A 25,147-nucleotide genomic window follows, 5' to 3' on the forward strand; every position below is an offset into this window, starting at 1 on the left:
TGCTAAGGAAAGGTGAAGATGATCCCTGTCATGTAGAAGCCTGCAGTCAAACTGGAAAATGTGACTACCTCCTATGACGCAAAACAAAGGCATCCCAGGGACAGGAGAGCAGCCCGGGAAGGCTCCCAGTGGCACAGGCCAGCTGAAGTCTCTGTACCTAGACACATCTGGCTGCAAAGAAGGGGATGGGATCCCACTGGGAGTGGGTGACAAAAGGGATAGCAGAGAATTTATGCTGAGGCGTTTGAGCTTCACAGCAGAAACAGGACTCAAAAGAAAGATGGTGTCGGGGAAAAAGACTAACATTGATAAGATGGTGACAACACAGAAGATGCTCTGACCACAAGTCAACCTTCTGAAGTCAATTCTTTCATCGCACAGCACCTCATTTATTTGGCTTTCCCAGTCAGAGTTCACACTCACTCACTCCGACGGGAAGCTCAGGTTTACCTTGGCTCTATCTACAGAAAAGAAAAAGCTTTGCTAAGCACATCAGCAGAGCAAACATGATCTGTGAGGAGAATATTTAATTTGCTCAGGGGAATAAGCTATTTTCAAGCCCCTCTAAGCCATCCAGAGGAGCTGCCATTTACTAATAAACCACTGACACGGTAATTAAAATTATTCCACTCTTTCATCAAGAAAGTCCCCACAAGAGACTGGGCTTCTTCAGGACAGAGACTGGGTCCCTCCCACTAGAATGGAGTATGATCCAGCTGCACACCTACTCATGTAGCTGTTGTGAGGATGAAAGGGCACAGTCACTGACCAGGAAAGGTCAGCCATCATCTTCTTCTGAGATACCACTAACTGGTTCCATGCCATTCCCCAACTCATTATTCCAGATGATCTGCCAACCAACCTAGTGACACAGGCAGGAATTTGTTACTCGCAACTGATAATGAGGGAAACTGAGTCCCAGAGAGAGAAGAAAAGAGTCTGGCCCAACAGTTCTAGGAGGGGCTGAGCCAGGACCTGACTCCTGGCCTCTGGGTTCCCAGGGCAAGGATTCCCTTCCCTGCCCTCTGCTGGGTAACTCTTCTAGCCCATATTTCATTGACCTCCTCAATTCTTTCTTAATATTTTATTCGATAAAATATAGATACAGAAAGCCATATAAAATAATTGTATGCATAGGGGACTATTAGAAGGCACACACCATGTAACCACCACCAAAAAAAAATAAAGACACTGCCATTCACCATATCCCAATGAACAGCCCCCTCCAACTAAAAGTAACAACTACCCTGACTTTTCTGGTTAATTGCTTTGTTACTCATGTAGGCATCCCTACACTATAGCCTTGTCCACTTTTTTCCACCTGATGATTCTTTAAAATCACTCTTACTTTACACCTTCCCCCCTACCTCTTTTTTTACAACTTATCTGCTAGAGAAAACCTGAACTGTTCAGCCTATAGAGTTTCCCACTGGCTAGAAAACTGCACATTCATGCTACAGTTCAATACGTGCCTCTGTTCTCTGTATTTCCTGCAATTTGGCAGCTGGATCCGGAGGCTTGATCAATTCAGGGTCGATCCCTTTGGCAAGACTTCAGCAGTGTTGTGCTCTTGTTCTGACATTAGCAGCCCTTGGTACTCAACACTTACAGCATCAATCTCCTGGGAGTTACTAAGTGGTGACATTCTAATTCTCCCACTGCATTTTCATTTATTAGCTGGAATAATTTTTTTTTTTTTTGAGATGGAGTCTCGCTCTGTCGCCCAGGCTGGAGTGCAGTGGCGCAATCTCGGCTCACTGCAAGCTCCACCTCCCGGGTTCACGCCACCTCCCGGGTTCACACCATTCTCCTGCCTTAGCCTCCTGAGTAGCTGGGACTACAGGCACCTGCCACCACGCCTGGCTAATTTTTTTGTATTTTTAGTAGAGATGGGGTTTCACTGTGTTAACCAGGATGGTCTCGATCTCCTGACCTCATGATCCACCCGCCTCGCCTCCCAAAGTGTTGGGATTACAGGGGTGAGCCACCGCACCCAGCCCTGGAATAATTTTTATAAGATGTTTCATCTAATATTTGGCTTTCCAGTGGCTTAGTACACATAGTAAAATGTTTTATGTTTTCCATTTATTTGCTTAGTTTTCAAAATACTGAATTAGAACTCATGAACTTAAGCTTATTTGATTAGTCTATTGCAATTTTTACCCTTCTTGAAATTCAAACTATCCTATATTTGACCCGAGTCCTTTTAAAATGACCTAGGAATCTTTGATACCTTCTTCGCTATATGGATGTAGGTAAAGGTGTTTCAGGCTCATCTTATTCATTTCCTGCCCCAGAACTGGCATGAGGTTTCTTTTATTGAAATCTGATACTTCAAGATCAAAATCTAGGAGCTAGGGATGTTCACTGCTAATAGTTCAGTCACCTTAGCGAGAACTTCTCTCTCTCTCACATATAAACACATACACACAAACATGCATATATGTGTGTACATGCACATGCATATACACACACACACATATATAGACACAAATACCTCAGATTTCATACTGATATTTCCAATTTGATTATTCAAATTCAGGACTACAGTTTTTCCTAGACTACTTCTATCTTAAATCTGCTTTTTCCTTTCTTCCATAGCAAGAATATTCATTCTCAAGGACACAGGGGATGATGGAATTAGAACATTCCATAACTATTCAGTTGCCTTATTCCGTGTTATATGAGAAGTTTCAGAATAATACTAATAATACCACCATCAATTATTTTCATCATCTGTTATCAGTGATCTTTGATAATACCATAATTGTTTGGGGGTGCCACGAACCATGCCCGCCTAAGATGGCAAACTTGATCAATAAATGTTGTATATGTGCCCCACTGAGCAGCCATTTCCCCATCTCTCTCCCTTTCCTTGGTTTTCCCTATTCCCTGAGACATAATATTGAAATGAGGCCAATTAATAACCCTACAATGGCCTTTAAAGTTCAAATGAAAGGAAGAGTTGCACATCTCTTACTTTAAATCAAAAGCTGGAAATAATTAAGATTAGTGAGGAAGGTCTGCCAAAAGCCAAGATGGGCTGAAAGTGGGGTCTTTTGTACCAAACACTTAGTCAAGTTGAAAATGCAAAGGAAGACTGCTTGAAGAAAATTAAAAGTGCCTACTCCAGTCAACACACAAATGATAAAAATAATTTTTTAAAAAAAGCAAAAGAGCCTTATTGCTGATAGGGAAAAAGTTTGCATGGTCTGGATAGAAGATTAAACCAGCCTCAACATTCCCTTAAACCAAAGCCCAATCTAGAGCAAGGCCCTAATTCTCTTCAATTCTTTGAAGGCTGAGAGAGGTGAAGAAGATGCAGAGGAAAAGTTTGAACCTGGCAGAGGCTGGTTTATGAGGTTTAAGGAAAGAAGCTGTTTCTAGAATACAAAAGTGCAAGGTGGCCAGGTGTGGTGGCTCACGCCTATAATCCCAGCACTTTGGGAGGCTGAGGCGGGCGGACCACGAGGTTAGGAGCTCGAGACCAGCCTGTCCAACATAGTGAAACCCCGTATCTACTAAAAATACAAAAAATTAGTCAGGCATGGTGGTGGGTGCCTGTAATCCCAGCTACTCCAGAGGTTGAGGCAGGAGAATAGCTAGAACCCGGGAGGTGGAGGTTGCAGTGAGCCAAGGTCACACTACTGCACTCCAGCCCAGGTGACAGTGCAAGACTCCGTCTCAAAAAAAAAAAAAAAAGTGCAAGGTGAAGCAGCAAGTGCTGATATAGAAGCTACAGAAAGTTATCCAGAAGTTCTAGCTGAGATCATTAATGAAGGCGCCTATAGTAAACAACAGATTTTCAATGTAGATGAAACAGCCTTCTATTGGAAGAAAATGTTATCTACGACTTTCATAGCTACCGAGAAGTCAACGCCTGGCTACAAAGCTTCAAAGGACAGGCTGACTCTCTTGTAGGAGCCAATGCAACTGGTGATTTTGAGTTGAAACCAATGCTCATTTACCATTTTGAAAATCCTAGGGCCATTAAGAATTATGCTAAATTGACTCTGCCTGTGCTCTGTAAATGGAACAATAAAGCCTGAATGAAAGCACATCTGTTTACAGCATGGTTCACTGAATATTTTAAGCCCACTGTTCAGATCCACTCAGAAGAAAGGATTCCTTTCCAGATATTACTGCTCACTGACAATGTACCTGGTCACCCAAGAGCTCTGATGGAGATGTATAAGGAGATAAAAGTTGTTTTCATGCCTGCTAACACAACATCCATTCTGTAGCCCAAGGGTCAAGGAGTAATTCTGACTTACTGTTTACCATAGATAGTGATTCCTCTGATGTATCTGGGTAAAGCAAATTGAAAACCTCTGGAAAGGAATCTACAATGAACTCAAACAAATTTACAAGAAAAAAACAAACAACCCCATCAAAAAGTGGGCGAAGGATATGAACAGACACTTCTCAAAAGAAGACATTTATGCAGCCAAAAAACATGAAAAAATGCTCATCATCACTGGCCATCAAAGAAATGCAAATCAAAACCACAATGAGATACCATCTCACACCAGTTAGAATGGCGATCATTAAAAAGTCAGGAAACAACAGGTGCTGGAGAGGATGTGGAGAAATAGGAACAATTTTACACTGTTGGTGGGACTGTAAACTAGTTCAACCATTGTGGAAGTCAGTGTGGCGATTCCTCAGGGATCTACAACTAGAAATACCATTTGACCTAGCCATCCCATTACTGGGTATATACCCAAAGGATTATAAATCATGCTGCTATAAAGACACATGCACACGTATGTTTATTGTGGCACTATTCACAATAGCAAAGACTTGGAACCAACCCAAATGTCCATCAATGATAGACTGGATTAAGAAAATGTGGCACATACACACCATGGAATACTATGCAGCCATAAAAAATGATGAGTTCATGTCCTTTGTAGGGACATGGATAAAGCCGGAAACCATCATTCTCAGCAAACTATCACAAGGACAAAAAACCAAACACCATACGTTCTCACTCATAGGTGGGAATTGAACAATGAGAACACATGGACACAGGAAGGGGAACATCACACACCGGGGACTGTTGTGGGGTGGGGGGAGGGGGGAGAGATAGCATTAGGAGATATACCTAATGCTAAATGACGAGTTAATGGGTGCAGCACACCAACATGGCACAAGTATACATATGTAACAAACCTGCACGTTGTGCACATGTACCCTAAAACATAAAATATAATAATAATAACAATAATAATAATTTCTCAACCTGAAAAAAAAAGAATGTTTATGAGCAATTACATAATTTATATCTTAAAGAGTGGTATTATTTAATAATGCTTTTGTCATGGCATAAGTCTAGCATAATATTAATTGACATCAACCCTTATTTATATACAGTTTATGTTTGAGGGCTCAAATCTAACCAGTGGCAAATCCAAGTTTATGTAAAAATTAAATCTCTTCTAATGAGTGTAATTTCATGTGCATTCTTATAGTTTCTCTTTTATTAAAAAAAACCTTATGCGCCAGAAAAAAAAGAAAAGAAAAGAAATTGTATTTTCAGGCTGCTAACTGTCAATATTTTGGATAAACTTTTCTACTTGAAAAAAAAAAAAAAAAAAGAAAACCTCTGGAAAGGATTCACCATTCTAGATACCACTAAGAACACTTGTGATTCATGGGAGGACGTCCAAATATCAAGAACCGGAGCTTGGAATAAATTGATTCTAGCTCTCATGAATGACTTTGAGGGGTTCAAATCTTCAGTGGAGGAAGTAACTGCAGGCATGGTGATAATAGCAAGAGAACTAGAATTAGAAGTAGGGCCTGAAGATGTGACTGAACTGTGGCGATCTCATGATGAAACTTGAATGGATGAGGAATTGCTCTTACAGATATACAAGGAAATAAGTTTCTTGAAATGGAATCTACTCCTGGTGAAGATTCTGTGAACACTGTTGAAATAACAACAAAGGATTCAGAATAGTATATCAACTTAGTTGATAAGACAGCAGTAGGGTTTGAGAGGATTGATTCCAATTTTGAAAAAGTTCTACTGTGGGTAAAATGCTATGAAACAGCATTGCATGCTACAGAGAAATCTTTTATGAAAGGAAGAGTCCATCAATGTGGTACACTTCACTGTTGTCTTATTTTAAGAAAATGCCACAGCCACCCCAAACTTCAGCAATCACCACCCCATCAGTCAGCAGCTATTAACATCAAGGCAAAACCCTCTACCAGCAAAAAGATATGACTTGCTGAATGCTCAGATGACTGTTAGCATTTTTTAGCAATAAAGTATTTTTTAACTAAGGTATGTACCCTTTTCTGGACAAAATGTTATTGCATACTTAACAGAATACAGTATAGTGTAAATATAACTTTTATATGTGCTGGGAAACCAAAAAATTCATGTGACTTGCTTTATTGACATTATTGTGTGGTCTGAAACCAAACCTACAATATCTCTGAGGTATGGCTGTATTCAAACTTCTGAAGAAAAAACAAAAACAACAACACCTTGTCAATCAAGAATTCTATATCCAGTAAAACTATCCTTCAAAAATGAGGAAAAAATAAAAACATTCCCACCTAAGCAAAAAGTGAGAGAATTCATTGTTAGTAGACCTGCCCAGTACAAAATTTTAGGGAAGCCTTCAGATGACAAGCAAATGATACCAGAGGGTCATAGGAATATATAGGAATAAACTAATAAAAGCACCAGAGATGTAAATATGTGGGTAAATATAAAAGACTGTATAAATATTGTTTTATCTTTTCTTCTTTTAATTTCTGTAAAAAATAACATTGTGTAAAGGGAAAATTAATATATTACATGGTTTTTATAACACAAAGAAGACGGGGGAAATGAAGCTATATTGGAACAAAGTTGCTAGTACTGAAATTAAGTCAATACTAACTTGAAGTTGACTGTGATAGTTTAAAGATATATATTATAATCCATAGAGAAAACAGAATTATTTTTTTTCCCGATGGAGTCTCGCTCTGTTGCCCAGGCTGGAGTGCAGTGGTGCGATATCAGCTCACTGCAACCTCTGCCTCTCTGGTTCAAGCAATTCTCATGCCTTAGCCCCCCAAGCAGCTGGGATTACAGATGCCCACCATCATGCCCAGCTAATTTTTGTATTCTTAGTGAAGACAGGGTTTTGCCATGTTGGCCAGGCTGGTCTCAAACTTCTGGCCTTAGGTGATCCACCCGCCTTTGCCCCCCAAAGTGCTGGGATTACAGGCGTGAGCCACTGTGCCCAGCGGAAAACAGAAAATTTTCTTCCAAAAAAATGCAGTTCAAAATCAACAGAGGAATTTAAATGGTATACTAAAAAAGTATTTTTTAACAACCATTAAAAAGGGTAGAAAGGAGGGATGAAGAATCAAAAAAGGCATGAGACATACAGAAACAAAGGGCAAAAATAGTAGGTGTAAATCCAATCATATCAATAGTTACATTAAATGTGTATGACTACACATTCCATTCAAAAGGCAAAAAGGTTTATACTAGATTAAAAAAACCAAGATCCACCCATATGCTATGTATAAGAGATAGAGACACTTTAATTCAAAGACACAAATAGGTTGAAAATAAAAGGACAAAAAAAATATTATGTAAACAGTAACCATAAGAGAAGTAGTGTGGCTATATTAATATCAGGTAAGACAGACTTTAAATCAAGGAATATTACTAGAGACAAGAGGCATCTATCAAAAACCTACAGCTAACATCATACTTAATGGTGAAAGACTGAATGCTTTCTAAGATCAGGAATACAATAAGGATGTCTGCTCTTGCCACTTTTATTTAACATTGTACTGGAGATTCTCGACAGTGCAATAAGGCAATAAATAGAAATAAAAGGGATCAAGACTGAACAGAAAGAAGTAAAATTGTTTATGATCCTATATGTAAAAATCCTAAGCAATCTATTACAAAATTATAAAAATTAATTCAAGAGATTAGTCAGTTTTCAGGATACAACATCCATATATAAAAATCAAAAGTTTTCAATAACAAAAAATAATTTGAAAATGAAATTAAGAAAGCAATTCACAATCACATGAAGTGAATGAAATACTTAGGAATGAATTTAACAGAAAATACAAAAGCTGAAAACTACAAAACATTTTTAAGAGAAATCAAAGAAGATCTAAATAAATGGAGAGGGGTTGGATTAGAAGATTTGCTGCTGTGAATCTGGCAATTCTACCCAAATTGATCTAAAGATTCAGTACCACCTTTATCAAAATCCTGGCAGGCTTTTTTTTTTTTTTTTTGACAGAAATTGGCAAGCTGATTCTAAATTTTATGGGGGAATGTAAAAGCCTGAAAATAGCCAAAATAATTTTTAAAAAGAACAAAGTTGGAGGACTTATACTACCTAATTTCAAAACTTACTATAAAGCTACTATATTCAAGACAGTATGGTATTGGCTTAAAGACAGACATACAGATCAATGAAACAAAATAGAGACTCCAGAAACAAACCTTTATGTTTATGTTAAATTAATTTATTTTTTTACTAACGTGTCAATGCAATCCAATGTGAAAAGAACAGACTTTTCAACAACTAAATAAGAAGACAACAATCCAATTGAAAACAGGGCAAAACTTTTGAACAGACATTTCACCACAGACGAATACTAAGAATACTTTTTTTTGAGATGGAGACTCATTCTGTCACCCAGGCTGGAGTACAGTAGAGCAATCTCGGCTCACTGCATCCTCCACCTCCCAGGTTCAAGCAATTCTTGTGCCTCAGCCTCCCGAGTAGCTGAGACTACAAGTGCACACCACCATGCCCCGCTAATTTTTGTATTTTTAGTAGAGACGGGGTTTCACCATTCTGGCCAGGCTGGTCTTGAACTCCTGACCTCAGGTGATCCGCTCACCTCAGCTTCCCAAAGTTCAGGGATTACAGGCATGAGCCACTGCACCCAGCAAGAATGCTCAGAAGCACGTGAAAATTTGCTGAACTCCGTTAATCATTAGAAAAATGTAAATTAATTAAAATCACAATGGGATACTACTGATACTACTACAAACTTACTAGAATGGCTCTAATTCAAAAAACTGACAATGCCAAGAGTTAAAGAGAAAAAAAGCTGGAGCTCTCATACGTTGCTGGCGGGAACGTAAAATGGTACCATTGGATGGTTTCCTAAAAAGTGAAACACAAACTTACCATATGACCCATTAATCCCACTCCTATGAATATACTCAAGGGAAAACACATGTTTACAAAAAGATCAGCCCATGAATGTTCACAGCAGCTTCATTCATAATAGTCAAAAAGCAAGAACAATCCAAATGTCCATCAGTTGGTAAATAAATAAACAAAAATGTAGTATATCCATACAATGTAATAATAATGACGACTCCACAATAAAAAGGAATGACCTGCTGATATATGCTATGATGGGAGTGAACCTCAACAACAGTATGCCAAGTGAAAGAAGTGAGACACAGGCCGGGCGCGGTGGCTCACGCCTGTAATCGCAGCATTTTGGGAGGTGGAGGCAGGCAGATCACCTGAGGTCGGGAGTTCAAGACCAGCCTGACTAACATGGAGAAACCTTGTCTCTACTAAAAACACAAAAAAATTAGCTGAGCATGGTGGCACTTGCCTATAATCCCAGCTACTTGGGAGGCTGAAGCAGGAGAATCGCTTGAATCCAGGAGGCGGAGTTTGCAGTGAGCCGAGATCATGCCATCACACTCCAGCCTGGTCAACAAGAGCGAAACTCTGTCTCAAAAAAAAAAAAAAAGTGAGACGCAATCGACTACGTATTCTATGATTACATTTATGCAAAATTTCTAGAAAAGGCAAATCTATAGACACAGAGCCACAGAGCAGATAAGTGGTTGCCTGGGGCAGGGGGTGGCAAAAGGAATTGACTAGAACAGGCACAAGGAACTTTTCGAGCTAAAGGGAATGTTCTGAAATTGAATTGTGAAGATGATTGCACAGCTGTATAAATTTTTTTTTTTAGAGACAGTCTCACTCTTGTCGCTCAGGCTGGAGTGCAATGGCGCAATCTTGGCTCACTGCAACCTCTACCTCCAGGGTTCAAGAGATTCTCCTGCCTCAGCCTCTCGAGTACTTGGGATTACAGGCGCCTGCCACCAAGCCTGGCTAATTTTTGTATTTTTAGTAGAGATGGGGTTTCACCATGCTGGCCAGGCTGGTCTTGAACTCCTGACATCAGGTGATTCACCCACCTCAGCCTCCCAAAGTGCTGAGATTATAGGCATGAGCCACCATGCCCTGCCTATATACATTTATTAAAAACAACCAAATTGTATAATTATTATAGGGTTTTTAAATATGTAAATTATACACAAAGCTGCTTTAAAAAATATAGCAGCTTCCTCTATGACAATTCCTGGCTATCTCCCCCTCCCCAATTTTCATCTCTATTTTCTCATTCTTTCATCTCTTACATCACTTCTTGATCAATTTTCACTCTGCTCTCAGCAGTTTCTCTTGTAGCAGGGCCCAGTCCCAGAACAGAGCCCTAGTGAGTCAGTTTCAAGTCATCAGAAGGGCCTGACTGCTCTGGCCCCTTAGACCTTGCTGGGCAAAAATCCTCTCATTTTCAGCTGCTAATCTCAAACTGGCCAGACAAGCTTCCCAGTAAATACTTCATGGCTATTTTAGGGTCTCCTGTTCCCAGACCCATCAGATGCCCTGTTGCACACAAATGCAAATAATATGCCAGCTGTGAAGCTGTTGGTAGTGTGTCCCCATCAGCTGGTACGTTGGGGCTCATGAGCATACTCTGCCACCTAGTCTAGCTCTAAATGTTGTTCCTGAGCTTTTGGGTCTGCTCTCTAATCGCTGTGTCTTTTTTTACGTGGATATAGGAGAAGACCCAAAACTACGCTGCCACTGGTGCTGCCACCTTCCCAGATTTCTTAGCTGCGAATTCTTGCCTTTCTCTCTATGGGAGCTGGAAACCCTCTACTCTGTAGGGTTTGATTTATTTATTTATCAAACCCTTATATAGTACTTGCTATGAGTAATGATAATGTGTTCAAAGCACATTAAAATTACTAACTCTCTAAATCAGCCTAATAATCCTATGAAGCAGGTCCTATTATTATCCCCAGTTACAGATGAAGAAACTGAAACAGAGAGAAAGTGAAGGGACTTGCCAAGGTCACACTGCTGGTCGACAGAAGACCAAGCATGTAAACCCAGGAGCAGGATCCAGAGTCAGTGCTGCACAACTCTGTCTCTCACGAGCACATAAAGTGTATCTGGTCTTGTAGATTCGGTATTCAACCATGGCCACCACCCCACCCACTTCTCCCAAGACCCCTGTCAGACGGTATGTTTCGTCCCTCCTTCAAAGAGCAAGTCCACATGTTAATTCTTCTAAGAAACCTAATGAATTCACCCAAGTAGTTAACTATAATACTTCCGCCTTCCTCCTCTCCTTTCTCCTTCTCCCCCAGTACGACCTTCATTATACTGCCTTTCACAGGGTGATATAATTATTTGCTGTGTTAAAGAAAAAATTATTCAATGACACTTGTTAAGGCAGAGTAAGGAGGACTTTGTTCAGGACCATCACGATAGGCAGAGGGACCACTGCAACTGGGTCTTGCAGTGGGAGGGAGGGAGTGGCTAGACTCCAAGTACAGCCTAAACAGGTAAAGATTTACAGCCAAGAAGGAGGGTGCGGGTCAGTGGGTGGAAAATCACTAAGAGGAAACATGAGGAGTAGGAAAGATTCTGGCTAAACCGATCTAACAGGATTCTTGCTGAAGACGGGCCAGGGTGATCAGATAGCACCTGGGGGATGGTAGTGGCTGAGGAACCCAATCAGACACTGAGGATGATCAGGTATTAGAGAATGGGGGATTCTGGCTAAAATGACTTCACAGGTTCTTTTGCTAAAACTGGATTTTACATGGAAGTGTACAGATGGGCCTAGCAGAAGATTTCGAAGCGTGACTAAAGTTTGGCCAAGCAAGGAATCTTTGTCCATTGACATCCTTCTCTTTCCCATAGCTCAGAGAATGCTTCTGTTCATCTTATATCCCCAGAGCTTACCCAGCAGGCTCTCAATAAACATTCATGGAATTGAGTAGGCAAGAGTTTTTTGTTTGTTTGTTTTTTTGTGTGTGTATGTGTGTTTAATTTACTAGCTCAAAATGTACTTGAAAGCAGTATAATTGCATCTTTTAAAAAGATCTGTAATTCAGGTTTTACTAAGCCTGGCTAATGAGTTTTTCTGGGTAGTCTTCAGAAAAAATATAGCTTTAGATTCTTCCTGGTATTTTAACTGCTTATTTCCAGGATGCAGGGATCACTGCTTCTGTTGCTAATTTGCCAGGGAGATTCAGAGGAGAACCAGCTACCGCAACCATCAGTCAGCCAGAACAGAGAGACAGAAGATGCAAATTATGCCAGGGGGACGCAGAAGGAGGAAGAGCTAGAAGAAAAAAAGATACAGCGTGTCCATGCCAAACCTGGAGAACCATCACCAGAAGGCATTCATAAATAAAAAGCAAAAATTCAAACCCAAAATACAGAGGAAGGTGGAAAAAACGAATGTCAATTAAGAAATAATCCAGCCGTGCGCGGTGACTCACGCCTGTAATCCAAGCACTTTGGGAGGCCGAGGCAAGCAGATCACGAGATCAGGAGATCGAGACCATCCTGGCTAACATGGTGAAACCCTGTCTCTACTAAAAATACAAAAAATTAGCCGGGCGTGGTGGCGGGCGCCTGTAGTTCCAGCTACTCAGGAGGCTGAGGCAGGAGAATGGCGTGAACCCGGGAGGCGGAGCTTGCAGTGAGCTGAGATCGTGCCACTGCACCCCAGCCTGGGCGACAGAGAGAGAGACTCCATCTCAAAAAAAAGAAAAGAAATAATCCGTGACTTTTCTAAACCCTGTAATTTAATGCAGGAATTTGCTATGAGAACATACAATCATATTATAGATTTCCTTATTGGTGGGCAGGTCTATGGCAGACATTGCCATACAAATATAAAGGTGGGTGCTTGTAGAAAAATTTATATCCCCTCTCATTTTCAATAGAAGGCTCTAGTGTATCCTAAGAAAAGTCATAAATTATCCCAAGATGTCTCAGTCATTTTCTGGGCTTTAGCTCAATCTCTCTGCAATTTTCTCTAACAGTTGACTAAAAATATCGCTGCAAAAAAAGAATGGAGAGGAAAAGGATGATTTTTTAAAAACAGGTAGGAAATATCCCTTGAAAAGAGCTGGGTCCCCACCCCCAGCCCACCTTTGTGTAAAATACTAATGCATTTGACACCTAAACCCGGGAAGGGAAAAGGCATTTGACACCTAAACCCGGGAAGGGTGATTGAGCTTTTGCTCTGGGCCAGAGCCAGAACAGGGATGCGTGCTTCCCCCTCCTCTCCTTCCCATCCACCCTGCTTCCCCAACAGATACATCTAGACCCCCTCTGTGATGCAGATGTCACTAAATTACCAAGACAGCTCCCCACAGTCTGACAGGCTCAGAGAGGGTGAAACTTGGCTTCCTTCTTGACCAGACAGGATATGAATTCCTTTTTCCCCACACTCATGTGTTATTTCAATGGTCTGCCCTTGAGGGGTGGCCTGCAGAGGCCACACTTAAACTCTCTTGTGGGCTTCTCTGTCCAGCTGCACCCCATGAGGTTTCAACTTGAAGAGCTACATATTTGAAGTCTTAAAAAAGTTCAAGTCTGGGAGGCTGTGGGAGCAAATGTTCTCAACAACTAAACCAGGGAAGATGATAGCTCCCTTTCCTGCTGCGGGAACTCTGGAATCCCATCCAGATGTGTGGGTTAGGCACCCTCCTCGGAAGGAGGCCTACAAGACTAAATTTCCACTGGGCTAGGATCTTCCCAGAAAAGACTCTTTCAGAGCCAGCTTGAGGAACTTAATAAAGCCACCATTATTGTATTTCCCTCCAACCACAAAGACAGGGTAGAAAGCAGAGGTCTCTGTGATCTTTCCAGAAAATGTGTTATTTCTTGCTAAGGTGAAGGAAATTGTTTGATGCCTGGCACTCACCATTTTCCTTTAACAGAATGAGATCATATCCAGGAAGACCTAGGTGGTCGTAGTGTATCTCCCGCTTTACCACAAAGAAACAAGAATAGGAGCTGTAAGTTCCATGAAGCTGGTCTGGGCTGTCCTATTTGGCCTTAGATCCCCAGCACCTAGCACAACGTGCACAGGTGTTACATCAACTACTTTTACAGACAATATGCAACTCTCAGATAGACATCTATGAGCCACAGCAGTCTCAGCTGAAAATAAAAAGTGCATCCATTTATTCATTCATTCATGGATGCACAACTATACACCAGACACTGGGGCTTACAGGTACAGATCTGTTCCCAAGCAAAATTGACCAAAATTCCTGCCCAAGTGGAACTTAGGTTCTACTGATGCTCGGAGACAAGTGTAAACAAATTAAATAAGACAAAATACAAATGGGGGAAAAGGGTTAAATTCCTTCTCTCTTCTTTTGAGAATTTAACCTCAGGTGTGCTGGACACAGTGGCTTGCACCTGTAATCCCAGCACTTTGGGAGGTGCAGGTGGGCAGATCACTTGAGCCCAGGAGTTCGAGACCAGCCTGGGCAACATGGTGAAACCCCGTCTCTAAAAAAATATATATATATACAAAAATTAGCTGGGCCTGGTGGCACGCACCTGTAGTCCCAGCTATTTGAGGCTGACATGGGAGGATTGCTTGGCCCTGGGAGGTCAAGGCTGCAGTGAGCTGTGACGGCACCACTGCACTCCAGCCTGGGTGACAAAGCAAGACCCCGCCTCAAAAAACAAACAAACAAAAACAACAAAAATAACCTTAGGTTAACTTTCTAGTTTTGTTTCCCTAGAAAGCTTAAAAAGATAAAATGTCAATTATGTTACTAGGCAACACTTTCTATGATAAAAATGGCCCCTGACTGATAACTTGCAGCCAAACTGGGAGGAACTGTAAATACCTGATAGGAACATTGTGTCTGTGGGCTTCCCTGAGTGTGCTGATTCTTACAACTGAGTGTATCCCTTGGAAGACCCTGAAGACATGGGGCCTGAGATGTTAAGCCAGGGCAGATGGCAAACCTACCCAATGTGAGTCTCATTCCCTAGCACCTGAGCTGTCACTTGAGGTGAAAAGGAACAAACAGAGCAGCTCCTGGGTGGCTGTAGGGACTGCTGGGAGAACTCACGTGGAAAGAAACCCCTGACCTTTCCCTGCTGGCAATTTTTGGTTCTGTTCTATATCTATCTAAGTAGATGGGTGTCAAGGGCAGCCTATGAAATTCTTGTGAGTTGGAATCTTTCACTAAACCTAAGAAGATCCCTGGTTTATAGTGTATTTTGATGCCAGTTAAATGCTAAGGAGTAAAATGAAGTAGAGAATAAAGGATGAGTTGGCTGGACAAGATGCCTTTGAGGATTCTTTTGGGTCTAAACCAAGCTGGTTCAACCTGCGGCCCACATGCGACCCAGGATGACTTTGAATGCTGCCCAACACAAATTCATAAACTTTCTTGAAACATTATGAGATTTATGCACAGACCTTTTTTTTTTTTTTTTTTAAGCTCATCAGCTTACATTCATGTTAGTGTATTTTATGTGTGGCCCAAGACAATTCTTCTTCCAATGTGGCCCAGAGAAGCCAAAAGATTGGACACCCCTGACTAAACAATAAGATCACCACTCCCTTTACCCTACCTCACCTTTGCCAGTTAGCTCCTACTTTCCAATTCATCTTCAGGTTTCTGCTCAGTCACTTCCTCAGGAAAACCCCCCATAACCACCAATTGTAGGTTAATTTCATTTTAAAATGGACTCTCAGAAATGGGTTCCTTTCCTCTTCAATGCTATAACTATCTTAGGCTATAGTTATACATCCAAGAGTATAACGATCTGATTTCTCTCTGACAGCAAAAGCCTGTCTGGCTGCTCACCATTTTATCCCCAGCACCCAAAGAATGCCTGGCTCAGAGTGGAAGCTGACAAACACTAGTAGAACAAGTGAATGCCGTAACACATCATCTGAAACCAACAGCGGAGGGCAGTATCCCTCAGACCACACGGCGTGTTCCTGCAGTGTGTTCATTCACGATACTCACATCCAGAACATGAGCAAGAGCTGCTCTGAAAATACTGCCGTCTGATAAGGTCTTATATCAGCAATTCCCAGGGAGTGAATCTCCAGTTATGTCAAGAGGTACTGGGAGATGCTACAAAAATTAACTCTGAATTTTAGACACAAAATTATATAACCATCTTTCTAAAAGAAAAGCCGCAGGTGAAAAGCTAAGGTAAGAAAAGAAAATAGTATTATCTTCCCCTTTCCTAAAGGCATAGCCCACTGGTAATTTACTTGTTTTTTCTTTTCCTGCTGGACTAGAAATTCCACAGGGACCATTTGCTGTCTCGACCCTAGCTCCTAACATGTAAATATTTGACAGATGAATAAATATGTGAATGGATAAACAAACAAGCAAGGAATCTATTCCTCCACTCCTGCTCCCATTAAAACTGAAAACCACTACCCAAGACAAATGCTAACCAGTTCATCTGTCAAGGAATTCCAGTTTCTTGGTGGTGATTAAAGGAACTGTAGCCTGCCTTCCAAGAGGCAGCATATCACCGGTAAACCATGCAGGGAGGGGCCTTTGGGAGATACAATTAAATGCCAATCACTAACCTCCTCCCCGACTTTGGAAGCTTAGAATGACCCACCCCATTCTTCTGCTGAAACCAAGGAGAGATCAACACAAATGCACCCATCTTGCTGAATGCTGAGGAGGCTTTCTGACGGCATCAGATCTCTAACCCTCACTAAGTGCTAGCACTCGTGAAGTACACTGAAAGTAACTACCTGTCTCCATAATTCATCACTGAAAAGAGGGGTTTCGGAATTTCATAATTAAAATCGTTAGAGATTCTTTTGTTTCCACACTAAGGTTTTGATGGCATTAAGGGATGAGCAAGACCTAGCCCACATTTAAACAGAACAGATAAGATCTGGCTGATGCTTTTTATTCATACATAATTACGTCTAGACTTGCTTTATTTTTATTTTTTAATTACATGAGACCAATTAGAAGATGATAGACTAGCTTTTTAAGGTCCTTAATTTTCAAGTGTAATATATTGCTATGCTGCTCATGACTCCATTTTCAAGAAGGTACTGACAGGGCATGGTCAGTATGGCCCAACTGATGAGAGGACTGAACTGGAAGCCAGGAGCAGGAGGACAGGTCCCAGCTCTGCCCTAGTCAGTTGTGTGACCCTGAAGAAAATCATATTACCTTGCTAATCGATGTTTCCCCATTGATACGTAAACTCCATAAAGCCAGCGACTGGGTCTGACTCATTCACTTAGAACAGTATTTGGCACTAGTAAGTAACCTAGTAAGGGTCTCCGTCAATGTTTGTTGAATAATTAGTGAACAGGATTTCTCTGAATCTCATGTATCAAGAGAAGTGATGGAAACAAATGCTCTCTAACAGCTGTCGGAGCTTCCAGATTTTCCGGATAGAAACTGCACCATCAGTTCAACTATTACGAAGATCTCCCTTCAAAGTGAAATGACTCATATGAAGAACGCGGAACAGCGATCTAAGTGAGTCAAGTCTTCCAGACATGTGAGTGCCCAGGCGACATGTGGCATCCCCAAGATGGCCTTAGCTGCCCAGGCTGCAGGAAGGCGCCCTATACCTCACACTACTCCATCAACTTCCATTCTGAAGCTGTTAAAGCAGCTCTCACACAGACTCCCTCTTGGCTCTGTCCCTCCCGGCTCTGTCCCTCCCTCCATCACCCCCACCTTCCTAGTATGGTTCCTGCTGAGGCTAAAATGTAGCCTGTGGCCAAAAACCAAGTAAAATGAACCTGATCCTACTGAAATGGGGGACGTGGCTCTGGTGGCACTAGATTCCTGGTGGCCAAATCAACTACCCTGTTCTTGGCCCTTCCCAAAACCCCACCTTCCAGATCCAATGGCTTCTCCACACCTAGAGAATGAATTCCCTATTCCTTAGCCTGCTGTTTAATCTTCCACCAACATTCTGCCATCCGTCCTTCCAGCATGAACTCCACCTTAGAAAAGAAAATGGAAGGGGAAGAACATTTCTGGGAAGTGGCCTGTATACAGAGCTGCAATTCATCCTGTAACATCTGCTCCTCAACTTCCCCTGTCCAGTTTCTGCTCTTACCACTCCACCAAGTCTGTTCAGGGTCACAGATGTCTTCCATGGTATCTGATCCAGGGGTCACAATTTGGTCTTCTTTATTAACATCTAAGCAGCATTCAGCACAGGTGACCACTTCCTCTTTCCTAGCACAGGTTCCGTTTTGGCTTCCACAAGGACACACCCTCACGATTTCCCTTCCACCTCTGGCAGTTCCTTCACAGGATCCTCCTCCTTTACTCAACTTCCAACTCTTGCAGGTCTTCAGGCCGAGTCCTGGGCTGTCTTCTCTCTTTACTCTCTGCCCCTTCACTGATCTCATCCAATCCTGTGGCCTTAAATATAATCAATATGCTGAAATTCCCCATTTATAACTCAAGTCAAACCCATCTTCTGGTCATGTTGACACTTCCACTTAGACATCTCACAGGCATCTTAAACCTAACAGGCCCAGAGGCAAATTCTTGATTTCTCCTTTTCCAGATCTGATCCTCTCCTTGTCTCCACCCATCTAACCAACTGTTCAAGGCTGAAACTGGGGAGTCATCTCTGGTTCCTCCATTTCCCTTACCCTCTGTCCCCCAAATCCAATCCACCAGCAGTCCTAACTCTAGTAGTTCTAACAGACATCTCAAATGCATCCAGTTCTCTTGGTCTCTATACCCTTTGTTATCTCTAAGATACACATCTAATGTCTTCACCACCTAGTATCACCTACCCTTTGTCCTGGTGACTTGGGGACTTTTCTTTGGACAACCATCACTCTCCCACTATATGCTGCACAGTGGACCTTCCTTCTTCTGGGTAAGCCAGACCGAGAGAGTCTGTGACCCTCCTCCTTCCAATGCTTCTACTACACTGGACTCCTTTCTGATTCTTGAACACACCAAGCTCTTTCCCGGGTCAAGACCTCTGTACATTCTGCACCCTCTCCTTGGAGCTCTCTTTCCCCTGTGCTTGACCTGGTTAGTTCCTTCTCACCCTTCAAGTCTTGGTCTCATCTCAATGTCACCTCCCCCGGAGACCTGGCCAGGCCACCCTATCTAAGCAGGGGCCTTCTGTTATTTGCTTTCACTGCACCCATTCACTTCCTAGCACCTATTCCAGTTTGTAATTATATACAACCAGTACTTACGTATTATCTGTCTCTCTCACTAGACTGTCTCCTCCCTGAGAGCCTGGACTATGTCTCTTATATTGGCCAACATATACTAGTACTGAGCACAGTACTTGGTACTTAGCAGAACTCAACAAATACTCGTTGAATAACTGACCAAACCCACTGCATGCCAGGTCCCATGCTGAAAGCTTTATAGGAACATCCCCAGATGTCTACAGAAACCATCACTCCGGCCAGACTGGTCTCATATCCTGTAGAATACACACAATACCGAGTGCAGTTCTAACTCCATACTCTACCAACCTGGAACGTCCCTCTGGCGCTTCCCCATCTGTAGGCATCTACACCATCTCAAGCCCACTTTTCCAAATCTTCACTCCCCTTTCCAAATCACATGGCCCTCCCAGCAGAGCAGCACTCCTGTTTGCTTCTATGGCAACCTGGACTTCCCCAGTGATAACACATACGACTATCCTGAAATGGCTTATTTTAATTCCTAATTCTCCATGAGATCTCAGTCCTCCATGAATTCTAGGAGGGCAGGGACTTTCACCACTCGTCCCCACAACCTAATGTAGGCCCTGTGATATAGTTTGGATGTGTGTCTCTACCCAAATCTCATCTTGAAATGTAATCCCCAATGTTGGAAATGGGGCCTAGTAGGGGATGACCGGACCGCAGGGGTGAATTTCTCATGAATGGTTTAGCACCATCACCCTTGGTACTCCTCATGATAACGAGTGAGTTCTCGTGAGCTCTGTTCGTTTAAAAGTATGTGGCGCCCTGCTTCGCCCTCGCTCTCTTGCTCCTGCTCTGGCCATGTGATGGCCCTGCTCCCCCTTTGCTTTCTATCATGATTGCAAATTTCTTGGGGCCTCCCCATAAGCCAAGCAGATGTCAGCATCATGCTTCCTGTAGAGCCTGTGGAACTGTAAGCCAATTAAACCTCTTTTCTTTATAAAATACCCAGTCTCAGGTATTTCTTTATAGCAATGAGAGAACGGGCTAACACAGCCCTGGCACGAATGGTACACAATGAATCCTCATTAACTGAATGAACGAATGATCCTACTTGAATGCATGAATAAACGGGCCTGGAAGCTTCAGCTCATTTAAAGTGATCAGGTGTTCTTTCATTGTTTATGCTTTTATAGAACCATGTCATAACCTTTAAAGTTACTAATGTTTATGTCTTCACCTTTTTTCTTTTCTCTACCATCTCCCAGATGACAAGGCCCATTTCCTTTTCATCTCTGTATCTCTTGAAGAGGGTTGCATACAAAAAAGTGGTGGTTATTAAATGCTTACAGGAAACGTGTGTGAATTCTCTTATGTTCACTGCAGTGGACTCGTACTGTCAAAAGTAGTGTGCAGTTTTAAAAGTGAACACTTGCTACCACTGCAAGAGGGAAGATGACCTCCAGAAGGCCAGAATGCAAAGGCTAAGTTGCTCAAGCACCAAGAGAGACAACTGCATCCAGCAAAGCACGCTTACGTCCTGGCGGGCGCCCTCGCCATGATCACCTCCCCACAATCACATGGGATGTGGGAGCCTGTCTGCTGCTGCTGCTGTTGTATCTGAGACATAAGCCCAGAAAGCACCCTCCTCAGCAGCCCATAGGATACAGAAGGGCCTCTTGGACTCCTTTTCCTGCCTTCTAAGTCTAGGTTACACTGAGCAGGGCTAAACAATTGCAAAGAGATCATATGGGAAGATTGAAAGCTTTTTAAAGTCGATGCATAGTGGTGATGAGTGATCTATTTCTTTGATTATAAAAACAGATGTCCAAAAGCCCTTCCATACCACTTTATTCCCTGGCTTGGCTGCAAGTACCTGAGGGGGATCCCAAGGTCTGAACCAGCCTTGCCTGACTTCCTGCTTTCTGAGTCAAGGCCTCCCATGCAGCACTCCGTGATGTAACCTAGAAAATGGTACAACCCCATGGGTGCATCTCCCAGCTGACAGTCATTTGCCTTTTGCATCAATTTATCTCCACTCCACCTGAATTAAAATCAATTCAAAGCCAGTGAAAACACACTACAATCTGTTTTGCTTACCCAGGACACCTGACACAGCTAACAAGAAGCAAGGTTACTTTAAATGTGCTTTGCTACCCTTTGTTTACAAAAGATGGGTAAATATTCCTAAAGCAACCTGCAGTAACTAATTGGCATCCCAGCTGGGCACGGCGGCACATGCCTATAATCCCAACACTTTGGGAGGCCAAGGCAGGAGGATCACTTGAGCCCAGGAGTTCGAGGCTGCAGTGAGCTAGGATCGTACCACTGCATTGCAGCCTGGGCTACAGAATAAGACCTTGACTCTATAAAGAAGTAAAAATCCAAAATTGATTGACATGCCCAAATCAAGCTTCTCTGGCAATTCTGGCGGCAATGACTCAAGTAGGGAGTAACATTATCTTCTCAGAAGGCTGAGGGGAACCCGAGGGTGAGGCCGTTTCTCTGCTGCTAGCTGGGCTGCGAAATGAATACCCAGTGCTACCGCAGTCAGACCAGTCAGTCCCACCTATTTTCTCTGAAAGTATTAGAATGTTATCTAAGCTCATGGTTATGCATTTTGAGCAGCACTACCTTAAGCCAGTGCCACTGTAAAGAAATGCCCTGCCTCCAAGCCCTGGTGATGTCCGGCTCAGTCATCTACTTCTCCACAAACTCCCACTTCAACCAGGATGTGACCTTAATCTGGTGCCACTTTCAGCTGGTAAGTCAGCCAGGCATCGTCACTATTGGAAGTCACAATTTACCTCCTGCTGTTTGCCTGCCACCCCACGAGGTGCTTCTATGTGCATATTTTTATTTGCTCCTCACTACTGCTCTACGAGGTGACTGATATTCACCTTATTACACAGATAAAGAACCTGAGACTCAGAGGAAGAAAGGGCTGGTTCCAAACCCAGCACCTGAGCTGCCCTCGCACAAGCGCTTGCTTTGGCGAGGCGACTTAGAGCCCTCAGAGGTGGCAATCCCAGCCCTCTGAGGCTACTGTTCTGCTTTCACCCTCTGCAGAGCCTCAACAAGATGTTTTTTCAGCCTTAACAGGCTTGTTGCTGCCACCCAGAGGGATAAGAGAAATAGATGTGAAATGGATCTGGGTACATGCCAAGTCGGACCACGCCCAGAGACTCGGGACTGGGAGGCGGAGGAAGTTACCGGCCTGGATGACAACTAGCTGTTCTCTCCTGCCTCATAAGGAAAGAGGGAGCCCAGGAAGAGAGGAACTAGGAAGGAGGGGAAGGAAAAGACATGAAGGAGAAGAAAAAGAGGGGTGGAAGAGGGAAGAGGAGGAGCCAGAAAAGGAGGCCGGGAGAGAAGGGAGAGGAGAAAGAGATCCTTTGTGACACGCTGTAGGTGCTTTGAGACACGAGGGAAAGCCTTAGGAGAAATCACCAAACCAACAGAGGCTGGGAACTGTCTGTGGGCGATGTCCTGTCCTGGGGGTCAAGGGCTCCCTCACAGAGGGAGGGTGATGGACAGTCAATCCCTCCCATCAACTCCCTCCACACCGAGCCGCAGCACTTCCCACATAGTGGCACAGTGGTGAAAGGACTGGAGCCCAAGGAACTGTGTGACCTGCAGCAAGGCACATCCCCTGTGAGTCTAAATTTTTCTAAGCAATAGGGGCAATACTGCTCACATTGTCCACGGCAGGGGCAATACTGCTCACACTGCCCACTGCACACGGTGGAGGGGCAACGCTGTGAGGACCAGTGACCATGAAGGACAAGTGTTTAAGCCAAACTTAAAAGCAGCCCTTGGATCTAACGCATCAGAAGGGGCCTAGGAACTGGTGCTGGCATCAGGTTTTCTGAAAGAGATGCCCAAGTCCACCAGTTCAGCAGTGACTTCTGGAAAAGATGGGAGAGTTCTAGAAGAATCAGATTCAAGACTATAATTCAGTGAGTCCTCAGGAACGACAACTAAAAAGCTAAGTATACATTTAAGTATATTTCCAAAGAAAAACATTGTGTTTCATCAATTCCATCTCTTATTGCCAAAATCTAGTGTATTTTCCTCCTACTGAAAATCAGTCAATCCTGTCCATTATATCCTTCCAGATACACAGAAGAAAACTGCAGAAGAGCCAAAGGAGTGAGACAGCTGGGATCAAGTACATCACAAGGAAGTGTGAGAAGCTGCTGGTGCTTAGGGACAGCAGTTACCTCCATTCTGTCCCCGCTTGCTGTAGGCATCCACTGACAAATGAGCCCTGGCTGTGGCCCTCGGGTCCTGCGTAGCCCACTGGTATGGGTCAAGCAGCCCTGACAGCACTTGGCATGTTCAAAACCTCCCATTGCTTTTTCTCCTTGGTCCACATTCTGCGGCCCCCAAACCAGCCCTCACCTCCACCTCCTAAAAGTAATTCCTCACTACTAGCCTTGAGCTAGTTGCACCAGCAGGGACTGCACCTAGCAGGGACCTTTGAGAGTACCTGGCCCAGGGCTGGGCGTGGTGGCTCACACCTGTAATCCCAACACTTTGGGAGGCCGAGGCAGGCAGATCCCTTGAGCTCAGGAGTTTAAGATCAGCCTGGGCAACATCGCAAGACCCCGTCTCAAAAAAAAAAAAAAAAAAAAGAGTGAGAGTACCTGGCCCAATCCCATCACTGGTCTTTAGAGCCCAGAGAGAAGAGCAAGAGGACAAGAAAAGAGAAAAAGCTTCAAAGTTAAGCAGTCCCTTAAGGCTACATCAATAGGCATTTCCTTGAACTCGAGAAAAGTAAAATAAAATGAGAAATGAGTCAGTAAGCAATCCATGGCATGTAATCCATCACCTAGTGCAAACCTCTACATTATTATTTTTTAGTTGGATTCCAGTGGGCAGCCAGTGTCTCAGGGCCCAGTAGTCTTCCTTTCTCCCCAAGGAACAGGCTTCAAAGATGAAAATAAACTATCCAACCCACTCTTATTAATCTCACACAAAACATTTTCAACTGAATGTATGGATATGGCACCCCTGGGACCCCCAGGGGGATTAATTCCCGGGTCTGGACCTCCATATTAACACATACAGACACAGGTTAGAGAGAAGGAGGGCAAGGGCCGGAAGCTCCTCTGTAATGACCACCATTTATCGTGAAAAGGGAAAAGAAACATCACTAGAAAAATATTCCATGTTCCCTCCCTTCTCCTTCTATTTATAACAGCAAAGAAAACAGAACTTCATCTTAGCTTAGGGGATGTGCGCCATTGCTCAAATGATCTCCATCAGTGGCAGATGAGATCGAATGCAAGAGCATCTTTGTGCCAAGGCCACTGAGCTGCTGCAAACCTTGGGGTGTGTGTCATGGCCTTTTGTGGGCCATGTGGAGCTCAGCCAGAGGCCTCTGGACCAAAGCAGGCCTTCTCTCACAAGCAGTTTAATAGGACTTGAAAAATAGGCATTTATTTTCAACTAATGGGAAATGGATGCATGCGGCTCTGGGCCACAGGCAGATGAAATCCCAATTTCATGAGCTACACCCCAAGGTTTGAAGCTCTTAAAAATGAAGAGGGAGCAACTCCATTGTTCATTTTTCCAGAGGCTGGGGCTTGGGTCCCCTCTGCCATTCAAAGCACTACTGGACTACTCTAGAGGAGGGGAACAGGCCTCTAGGGGCCTCCCATGCAAAGCCTACGGGGGTGCTACAGAGGAACCAGATACCTACGGTTGGTCTTCATGCACATCTGTCCTGCAGCACAATGTCAAAACAAGGGATAACTGAAGAGATTTGGAACAGAGTCGGCACATTTCTCACAAGAGCAACACAAAAAGGAAAACAAACATCAAATGCATTCGAGAGCTGTCCCTCCCATTCATGTCCTTCAACCTTTCTTAAAAGCCT

The 25,147-nt window shown here is 43.2% G+C and overlaps 1 protein-coding gene across 10 annotated transcripts in view; it reads right to left on the reverse strand.

The window, feature by feature from the left end:
- The window catches only part of TTC7B (tetratricopeptide repeat domain 7B), a 292,264-nt gene that overhangs the window by 176,451 nt on the left and 90,666 nt on the right, over positions 1-25,147 (reverse strand). The window lies entirely within an intron of this gene.

Source organism: Pongo pygmaeus, chromosome 15, assembly GCF_028885625.2.
Source record: "Pongo pygmaeus isolate AG05252 chromosome 15, NHGRI_mPonPyg2-v2.0_pri, whole genome shotgun sequence".
Taxonomy (NCBI): Eukaryota; Metazoa; Chordata; class Mammalia; order Primates; family Hominidae; genus Pongo; species Pongo pygmaeus.